The sequence below is a fragment of the Aedes albopictus genome, chromosome 2, assembly GCF_035046485.1.
Source record: "Aedes albopictus strain Foshan chromosome 2, AalbF5, whole genome shotgun sequence".
Taxonomy (NCBI): Eukaryota; Metazoa; Arthropoda; class Insecta; order Diptera; family Culicidae; genus Aedes; species Aedes albopictus.
The window spans coordinates 18,432,475-18,444,157 of NC_085137.1; positions in this window are offsets into that span (position 1 = coordinate 18,432,475).

The window sequence follows — 11,683 nt, forward strand, 5'->3', positions numbered from 1 at the left end:
GAGTTATAGCGGAGAATTTCCTAAAATATCAGCCACTGCCCAAGTGACTCGGGACCCTCTGTCTGTGTTCCTCTGCGATAGGACCATGCTCAAGGAGGATCCGTAAGCACTTGGAATGTGCTAAAAGATGAATAACAGATTCAATGTTATGATTTAGCACGAAGCCATTTATGATACACACCGTCAACGTCATTAAATCAACAAGTCGAAGCAAAAAAGAAATAACAAGTTCAACAATTACGGTCTTCCTCCGAATTAATCCAACAAAAACTAAGTGTCGGAACAAAACGAGATCACTGTTTCCATCGCCGACATCCGTGGCACAAAACGCCGTCGTCAAAAAGACGCCTCTCCACTCGACCGTTTAATTGCCGACTGCCATCATCATCATCCTCTTGAAGCCACGCACTGTTCCACCACTGACTGACTGTCTGTAGACTTCGCGCACGGACTAACTGAACCAATGTGTGCCGCGCGGCGACGGATGACGCCGTTCTAGATTGAAATTTCGCGATAAGACCCCGTACGCGTACGTAAGACCCTGTACCCACACGTGCACCACGCGGCGACGGATTTGGAACACCGCCGACGCTGCCGCCGCCGCAACACAGACGACAACCAACGGCGATGACTGAGTTTGTTTGAAAAAGCTGCACAGGCCATCGAAACAACCTGCAAGTCACTTGATACGCGTTGAATCCGGCTGGAGCCCTACTCACACAGGAAGTAATTATGGTAGCGGCTTTCGCGAGTCTGAAGAACTGCGTACAAAAAGTTGCTGAGTCTGCATTAGGCGGGTGATATGCGTTGATATGGAAATGTGTCGACTTTAAAAGGCAGTATTTGTACAAAACAGTCATCATGGGAACCGTAGTCACAAATCTTTACAAATAACCTAACCATTCCCTTTATAGGAATTTTACAACCCATCAACATCAAACGACACAGACGAGTTCCACTCCCATCAAATGCAACTCGCAAAAGGGCGCATCAAAAATTTATGTGCCTATCAGTGTGCATCGTAAATTTTATCGATCACCAGCTGGATGCACCTATAGATATCTATGCTTACGTGTAGTCAATCTCGGCTGACATCGAAAAGACATTAAGCAGCGATGCTTTCGACGCATTTTATACCGATTAAAATTGAACATCAAACGCCAATTCAGATGCATCATCATTATGATCATCATCATCATCAACTACAACTTGAATAGATAGATATGTATTACTAAATGTGAATTTGTTCGACTGGATTATAGTCAATTAAATCAAAATAGCCGATGAAGATTTTAGTGGATTCTGAATACCGATTTTAATAAATTACAAAGTGAACATTTGCATTCCTATGCAACATAATATATAACAAATACAAAAACTCGGGAAGGAATAACTTGGCTAAACAACATCAAAACAAAGGCACTAAACATCAAAACATAAAGTAAGGTGAAGCAAAAGTTTGAGCAGAGCGAGCTCTAAAATGCTTCGTCCAGATGAATTATGCCGCATTCGGGTCCACCATAAGATTAGTTAACTTTGTTGGCTGCCAGGGGGATGGCCATAACAAGCCGCTACTTTTCACGCAATGTTACTTGGAGACACCCAAAGGACGAAGTTTGCAACCAAATCGACCATGTTCTGGTAGAGGCCGACACTGCTAGGACGTCATTGATGTCAGAACTTTTAGGGGTTCTAATATCGACTTAGATCACTTTCTCGTAGATGGTAAGATTCAAGTTCGGTTATCAATCGTGCCGGACTACGGGAACCGACGATAGATGCGTTTCCAGCGTTTTTCAGCAGACCGTCGAATGGCAGTTGACTATCACCAGAAGTTGGAGCGGATTTGTGAGATCAACGAAAGCGATAGTCTCAACACTCATCAGTCTTGCGAAGTCGGAACGAAGAGAAACGTCAGCGCCGGAAGTGATAGGCACCGCTCATGCTCAAAGACGACCTAGGAATGGGTGGTTCAATAAGCAGTTCCAGAGAGTAACTGGCGAGAAAATTTTTGGCCAGAAGCCGTACTTGTGTCGAGGACCCAGCAGAGCACAGAGCGATATAGGGAAACTAGATTAGCTTAAAAACGAATCCATCGCAAAAAAGACTGTAAAGGAAATGTGATTGCTCAGGTGCAATCAAGCATGGAACGAAATGATGTGTGGAGGTTTTACGAAACTGTCAATGGCGTGCGGAGAAAAACACAACCTTCTCGCGTCATGTGCAGCTACCGTAATGGAAAGTTGCTGACAGATAAAACAATGCAATGGTAGTGCCAGGTGAAGAGAGGACTCCGAGTTATTGTTGGACGGTGGGAACGGAAGAGCGACAGACAGAATTCGAATCGATGACGACGGACGAGCTTTGGGTGAAACCATCGACGCGAGGTCAAGACTTCCATTAAAGGTTTGAAGAACAACACGGTAGTTTGGCGGCTCCGTGTGGATCATGCATTGGTGCAAGGATGCCAGGCGTAAAGCGATAGATTGTGTGAAGATTACTGTGAAGCGGCACAGTCCGCTTGGTTGCATAACTTGTAGGCGTTATATGATAGATTGACACTGTGTTGTGATGAAAGTTGGAAGGAAGGGAAACGGCTTTTTTTAATCCAATTCTGGTTCTAGCGATTGCTACGAACATACGAATATACATGAGATGTAGATGTAGGAGAGAGAGAGTGAGAGAGAAACTAGATAGAAAGATACAAAGTAGGAGGAAAGGGACGAGCCAGGGATTGAACCCAGGACCTTCTGCATATGAGTCAGAAGCGGTAGCTACTAGACCACCAAGCTTGTCTTTGAAGAACAACAAGGCTACTACGAAAGACGAACTCTTGGCCAAGCTACTCAAGCACGGTAGTGAGCAGCTGTATCAATTCTTACACCGTATTATAGTACAGATAAAGGAAGAGGGCACTCTGCACTCTAAGCCGTCCATTAAGTACGTCACGGTCTAAGGGGGGGAGGGGGGTTTTGTAAATGTGTGACAAGCAATGCATTAGATATAGGAAAACCCCGTACGAAGGGGGGGGGGGGGGGGGGGGGGTGGTCGAAAATTCTCAAATTTAGCGTGATGTACTTAATGGATGCACTAAAACAGGGGTTCCCAACCTTTTTGACGTGGCGACCCCCTTTAAGAATTTTGAAAACATCTGGGACCCAATAAATTTTTTTAGAATAAATATATGAACTAAATGAACGAAACCGAGTTTTTTTTTGGGTACGGTGACGTATTAATGATACGTTTTTTTTATTTATTTGATACTCATATTTCGTAAACAATGATGTCATGTACATTCAAAGTCGTAGATAAAAAAATAGCGGCGCAGCCGAAATTTTTTCTTCTGTAGGCGTTTTATACTGAAAATTCGTTCCTCAAATTGCGGCTTTTCAGGGTGGCGGTATGCAAAATTTAAAATTGGTATAATTTACACGAAATAGAATAAAAATTAAAACATATTTTGGTAACATCGCGGCCCCCCTGAACTGGCTTCACGGTCCCCCAGGGGGCCGCGGACCACCGGTTGGGAACCCGTGCACTAAAAGAAAGGGCTTCAACTGGAGTGCGCGAATTGCAAATGAATAACGCTTCACAATTCAGCATATGTTTAAAGTACTGTCCGTAATTCTGTTTAACAGACTGAGTCCGAATGAGGAGTGCTTCGATATTGAATATTATTGGGAAGTTTTCATGAGGACCGATCATGCTTCTGTTCATGTTCACCCTGCGTCTGATTATTGATAAATTTTGGAAGTGCAACTTGCAGACCAATCTGTCATCTGTTTAGGGAGCGTGTACTACCCAAGCAATAATCTTAATTCTATTTGTTTTTATTTTGTTTTTATGATAGTTTTATCGGAACGTTGCATAGTCTAGTTGATCTTATCGGAGTTTCAGCTGAGCACAACTATTCTTCGTCAGTATGTGGTTTTAAAAAACACCTCCAAGAATACTTGAGGCTCAGTTCATAAAACCATAAACACAACAAGAACTGTTGAACTTTTTTTCAGTTTTATAAGGCTCTTGTAGTTATCTTCAATCATCCGATCTTGATCAAGAGCAACTGTTCTCGCATTTTTCAATTTAATTCACCAAACTTTTCTGTCAACATAAAAGCTGCATCAGCAACAAAAGAGGATAAGTCTAACGAAACACACAACTTTTCTGAACAAACAATTTACTTCAAGTAATCCGTTTACAAAATAATTAACCCTCGAGAAGTCGCGTCTTTGACTACCTGCAACGGCGCCACGCTCACGCTGTGCACCATAAGCGTGTATTTTTCATGGTGCGTGTACTCAGTACACGACGCGACCGCTCCCGGGTTAAAATATCTCAATTTAGCTATTTTTCTTGAAATGGGAGTTTTACGATATTTTAAAAAGTTTTGCTCAGAAATATTTTCTTTTATCACAGATCAAATTTCAAGTTATTGCGAATCTCCAGGCAAAATTTGGGATCAATCGGTGCATTAGGAGCTGAGATTCGACCCCCTGAACATGAGCATTTTGAATGCAGAACAGCCAATGCGCACTTTATTTCGTCCAGTACTGTAGCTCATTGGAGGTAGCTTATGACGTCATGCGACTTTCAATATGACATTGAAAGGCACGCCATCGAAAGCATCCTCAATATTCAAGAAATCACCCAAGCAAAAACTACGTTTGAGCGAGTACTTACTTGAAAAAGTATACAATTTTGTGTGAAAGAGTCACTGTGGACATCCCAAATTGGGAGGCATGTGAGTTCACATGAATCGGCATGTTAGCCAGACGAACATCACATATGTGATAATCGACAATGCGTTTCAAGCATTTCAGAAAGAAAGAGGTAACCAGATACATCTGGAACTCCTTCCTTCTTTATACAACGCACTCACCCTTTCGGGATTAGTACAGGTTACCCAGTTTGTTGAGCAGGGACGCCTAAATACGCAAAATTTGCGAAGGAACACTCGAAAGTGTAAAGGTCAAATGGAGACTCCTCATCTGACACATGCCAATCAGTCAACTCATGACAAATTTTGCACATGCAGAGTTGGGTTAAGTGCAATTCTATGTTAAGTAACTGTACTACCTAAGTAATCCATCAAACTGAAGCATCTCAAATTAATGTTTGAGCTTCTTCAGATGATGTAATCATCGTAGCAATACTGCCAAATATCAGCGACAAGATGCTGAATACAAGAGCTTGCTTGAAGGCATCCACAAGGAAAGGTTGAAATATACTGTTAATGTTATTCTAATAAATAGCCACTTGGGCTACGCCCGCTGTTTACGTTGAAAATTGAGCACAGGTTTCCTAGTCGTAGCCACTACCCAAACAGGCAAGATTACACTCTTCACAATCAGAGCACAAAAAGGAAACACCAACGACAAACCAAATCGGTGTCAAATGAAAAAGTCCGATGGCGAAAACGCATTAAGCGACCCCATATATGTAGGTAGAAATGTAAGCTGATTTACAACATTTGAATAATCCCGCCCTTATTTAGCCTTAAATTTGAGACTTAAGAAGGGCAACTGATTATCTCGGAGAAACGCAAGGTCCACTGCACCATTGCTCCGGTTAGCGCAGTAAGGGCGTAATACTGTGGACTGTGGAGGACGCCCTAATTCTCCACAGGCTCCGTTTGTGGTTAGGTTTTTATCAGACCCCCCTAACCATTCAATCCTTGGCACGGTAAGCATAAAGTCGCATAACACCATGAATTAGGGGTCAGCTGTTTAGTCGACTCTTACCACTGGATCAGGCGGTCCGTAGTGTTATTCTTAGCCAATTGAGACAACCGCTACCGACACTACACAGCTATCTAGGCTGATCGGGAAAAGAAGTTAACATTGATGGTTAACTTCAGAACGAGCCCGAACAGCCGTAGATTCTCTGTAGTCAAGGCATGATGACTTCGCTTAGGTCATCAAATTTTCCTAGGAATAGTTGTGCGAGACCTTTTAATTACCACATGATAGAATATGAATTTATGTAATGCACAGAGGCTCCACATAGGTAAAACATGTGATTACAGTTTATCTGCAGCTCAATGAACTTAAGGCCTGACTTCAGCCAGGCCATCCCGGGTACTCAGGAATCTAGTCAAAGCTTTTACTTACTCTTGTTCGATGTAGTATTGGTTTCTGGAGCTAACCGTTGTTTTACGCATGCAAATAGGTCTAACCTACGGTTCTCTGTAGTCAAGGCATGACTTCAATCAGATCGTCCAAAACTTCTACTGATCGTTGATATAACCCTCCAGCGAGCGCGCTGTTGTAAAAAGTACAACAGCACCAAAAAAAACCTCGCTCGTTGCATTCAACGTGCGCGTGATGCAGTTTTGGTTGCTTGATGGCGCGCGTCCTGGAAGGATAACAAACATTATACAGAAGTATTGGTGCAAATTAGAGCGATAAAAATATTTGAAAATATGGTGATTATTTCGAGTGTTCATGTTTTGTAAGGACAGATTCGGACAATTCATCGAGATTTTCAGGAAATACTAATAGAGTGGAGTGGACCTGGTGTGATGGTTAGAACATTCGACTATCACGCCGAGGACCTGGGATCGAGTCCCACTCCCGACACATTCGCAAAAATGTGAGTTTTTCCTTCGGAAGGGAAGTAAAGCGTGGGTCCCGGACGAATTCCGCTGCAACCTCGAAGGTATTCCCTTCTATCGTAACACTACATCACAGACAAATTCCTAGATACCTAGTAAACTTTTGAATACAGCCATCGCCATAGCACATAACAACAACAATCATACCTAATTATTGGCCAGACGCTTCCAGGGCTTTCAGCAAACACCATCACGAGCGCAATCATAGAACCAGAATCACAACCATTCGTTACGAAAGCAAACCAATAAAATCATAATTCTTCCAGCAGCATACTGATGAGTGATGTACGAACAGCACAGCGGCATCACGGGTACTACAAGTGGCGATTTCAATTAATCCATCGATTCAGGAGAAACAAACGACATCATTGGACGAAATGGTACGGAGACAAGACGACGACGACGGCGCGTTCGAAAAAAAAAGTTAATTGGAAGCTTTTCCACCAGGGCTCTTCTGCTGACCTTCCGTGGTAGAATGCGGGGTCCGTATAAGCCTTCCGTGGACAAACACAGGGACACGACCACCGTGGTGTGGTCGGTCACGTCTCAAGCAGATTCTGGGAAAATTTAATTAAAAGAGCTTTGTCCAGGTAATAACTCTTTCTGCAGCGATAGTAGGTACGCAGCCTCAGTCCTATCAGTGGCATAACCCGACCAACGCTTACTGAAAACATATCTACCCACGATCGTCATCCCGGCTCGATGATAGAACTGGAACGTGACGATGAAAAATTTCGCACTTGTTTGTGACTGCTGGTTAGGGATGCCAGCCTATTTTTATGAAATTTTTGTAAGTACAACAGAAGTAGAAATTTGTTATATAATGTTGTGCCCATGAATTCCATGGTGATTTTTTTTGCAATGTGACTTTTATTTTAATTAAGTTGCATAACCAAATCCAAAATGTATAAGCTTACAAAAACTCTTGTCTATGAACGTTGTACAAATACAGAGACTTTGGATAGTCTTAGTTCTGTACTGAGTACTTATCATAGATCATAAAACTGCATATCCACCAACACTGCAACGACCCATCTAAAACAGCTCGCCTGCCATCTCCACTCCAGTCTGCAAACTAACGAATCAATAATTCCAAACTGGTTCGCCGTTGTAAAGTTGAACGATAATATTTACGACTCATTTATTATGCAGATGTTGTAATCGATCTCCGAGCGTAGAGTTGTAGCCAGAGAGCAAGACCGGTAGCAGTGAGCAAGCATGAACTGAACAACGCGGTGTGGTGGGTAAATTATGAACATTAGCGAAAACAGAACCCAGCACAGGTAGGCAGGTAGGTAGTGGTTGGGTCGTCCGCGCGACCAGATAACAATCATATGAAAGAGGTCCGTGTGGATTCGTAATTAAGGCTATCAAGGGGCCGATGATTATGGGGGGCAGGAAGCTGGGTTCAGCTGCTCAGTGGTACGATGTGAAATCGGTTGGTCGTTCCCATGTAAAATTATGTTGTTTATGGTTGTTCCGTGCAGAAGTGGAAGTAAATCATACCCGGTGAATTTGTCTGAAAGCTTGGACCATTTATAAATGGGATGTAGATAATGAGTGTACATTTAAAACAAGCCTCCCAATCGAAAAACCTTCCAAGAAATTACGAAAGTATGAAATAGTAGCCAAGAAACGTAAAAAGACGATATACTCTGGATGTTGAAGTATTGATATACAACCAGAGATGGGACCATTCATTTGCAAAGAGTTACATTCACTTGCTATTATCTCAGTCCAGAAGCATGCTATCAAAAAACAATATATGGATGAATTTAACCTTGTAGTTTTATCTGAAAGTTTGTCGAACAACATTGGGGTCACACACCACGGCGTGTGTATGGGAAAGGTTTATAACAAAAAAATAGGCATCGCCAAATTTTTCGCTATTCAAAATAGAGGCTTCCAGCTTTCATTTGCACGGTCCCTCAAAAAAATCCACCGAGGGATCTCGAAAAACTTTTTCAGAACACTGTTTTTCCCCATACAAAATGAACGGTTCCAAATTAATCCCTATTTCTACTTAACAAACATACCCAATTTTTGTATGAAAATGTTCCCCCGATGGAATATTTCGATGTTGGGCTTGAATGAAAGCTAGTAGCGTCAACTTTCACGTAACGTAAAAATTAGCGATGCCTATTTTTTTGTAATAAATTTCTTCTACCAGACACACCGTGACACGCATACCAAATTCGTGAGCGAGTTGTGAAGGCGACTCTCCACGCGGTAAATGTAAGTTACATTCACGCCGTGGAGAGTTGCGTTTGCTGCCTTCTGCTGACCTAATTATTGATTCTACGCTAATATATTCTTCTACAAAGTTTCAGGTAAAACCAAAATTTGATTTGATTTTTGCTGCTATGTTTCTGAAGCGAGTTAACAGCAAGTGAATGTAAATGATTGCAAATGAATGATCCCATCCTTGTATACAACCATTTAATAGAAAAACGATATAGTGTAGCTCCGATTATCGCGAAACCTGGTGAGTTTGTAGTTCATCGAAAATAATTAGACTCATTTTTTTTTATTTTGTCATAAGGGTGACCAATTTTCAGATAGGGTGGTTCTAAAAATCAAGGTTTTTAAAAACTATTTTTTTAGAATCGTAACTTTTGGACCAGTTAACCGATTTTAATATTCTTTTTTTTTTGTGAAAGCTTTTGAATTCCAGTTTTAAGGAAAAATACGTTGAATGGACCAAATTGTGTTTTTGTGCAAAAAATATGCAAATATATTGATTTTTTTCACGTTTTCATGGTCTCGGGACCAAAGGGGTACCCTGGTTTTATATTTATATTAGAAAATTCAGGAAATTTTGCATAACATATTAAAAAATCTGAAATGTATGTTTTTTTAGTTTTTGAGATATGATTTTTTGAATATCGAGAGTCATACATTTTCATATTTTCAATCATATCTCAAAAATTTAAAAAAAACTTACATCTCTGATTGTCGCCGAAGCCCCTCGGCGTTGATACTACCTTAACAATACCAACCCTGCCAGTCGACACAACCGTCTGTATGACAGTGCGTCACGTATCGGATGACAATGAACGCTGTCAGGGCAGATGAGATGACTAAGGGGCTGTCCATTAATTACGTAAGGGATTTTTTGCCATTTTTCGGCACCGCCTCCCCCCCTTGTAAGATTTTTTGTATGAGAACCCAAAAATTTTTGTATGGCGCGTAAGATTTCTCAAACCCCCCCTCCCCCTATAAACCCTTACGTAATTAATGGACGGCCCCTAAACAGATTGAGGACAAAGCGGATCGAAAAGTGAAGTACAATCTACGAAGATCACGTTATCTGTTACTTAAAAGCTATATATTACGCTAAAGTTATTTTCTTAATTACTATTCTTACATGCAAGTGAATTCTCAGGTAGAAGAGTTTGTAAATTTATAACTTGGCCTTAAACTAAACATTTATCCTAAACTTAGAATCTATATATACAACTCTAACCTATTACGTACGGAGAAGCTGGGCGTTATCTAGACTTGATTGATTAATTCTATGAGGTGAGAATTTCATATCTTTTAGTGCAAATCCACTATTCATGCAACATAAATTTTAATAGGACTGAATAGTAAAACAGTGTGTGCAGGAAGTTAGTGCCGGAACGAGAGTAAAAGACACACATATATGCACTAAACGTAAGGAATTACATATTAAAACTTAACCCTAGAACATGCCCTAAAAATATTGTTTACATGCACAGGAATTAAAAACGGTCCTAAACTTCGGACGAATAAAGGCCGCTACGAATTCGGGAACCATACATGGTCTTTTATTGTTACCGCGATACGCTAGTAACACTGATTTTTTGATATGTTACGCCAAATTTCCTGAATTTTCTGATAAAAATATAATACCAGGGTACCATTATGGTTCCAAGACCTTGAAAACTTGAAAAAGCTAATATATTTGCATATTTTTGGCACAAAAACACAATTTGGCTCATTTAACGTATTTTTGCTGAAAACTAGAATTCAATAGCTTTCAAACAAAAAACAAAAAAGAAAATTAAAATCGGTTAACTGGTCCAAAAGTTTTGATTTTTTGAGAAATTTTAGTTTCTAAAAACCTTGGGAATCGCAGTAAGCCGTGCCGGCGGGCGGTTGCATTCTTCGTACGCGTGACGTTTTCGCTTCGCAGGGAAATCGGCCGGTGAAAAAGTATTCTTCTGGTGATTCGACAGGGAAAATTTGCAAATGAGATTTGATATTAAAATTCGACTAGTGAACGAAAGTGAACAATTTTCAATAGTGTGGTGCTGATATGGGTCTTTAAGCACAAGATCATAGGACAAGAATGTTACTTGCTGAAGTGGTAAAAATGGAAATCTTCCGGAAGCGCTGTGAGAAGATTCCTAGAACAATTGCAGTGGCTTCTTTCCCCGTGTTCCTTTTTCGCGTAACGATTTTGTAGTGCTTTGCGTCACTTGTCACACATCAAGCTTTGGATCGTAGCTTTGGGTTTCAGAGCTCGTTTTAGATTTTCGGACGATCATTAGTATGTTTTAACTCCTACGCTGCTCGGAAATTGGTGGCTTTTTCTTGGTGGTTGCGTCGTGAAAATGTGCAGTAAATTTATTTCAATAACAACAATTGCGATTCATGGTGGAAATGCGATGCTCCACAAAGACATAAGCATGACAACCGCTGAAAGATGACCATGGTAGCGGACCCAAACATGTGAAAATGATCAAGAATCAAAAGAATCTGAAGCATACCATTGGATACCGAACAATATCAAGCAGATGGGTGAGACCTTTCCAGCATATATATGTATTACTTAACATATATTACATTTGCAATTATATTTATATATTACTATTTCCAACTGTATGTTACCTGGAGCGGTACGGTACGGTATGTCCACGCATCCTTCCACCCCTGTAGATTCTGGAACTGCTTCGACGACGCTTGACGTAACATTTGGAAGTCGATGCATTTCCAAGAGTCATCCTCTCTCTCCTCTTCTTGGCGTAACGTCCTCACTGGGACAAAGCCTGCTTCTCAGCTTAGTGTTCTATGAGCACTTCCACAGTTTTTAACTGAGAGCTT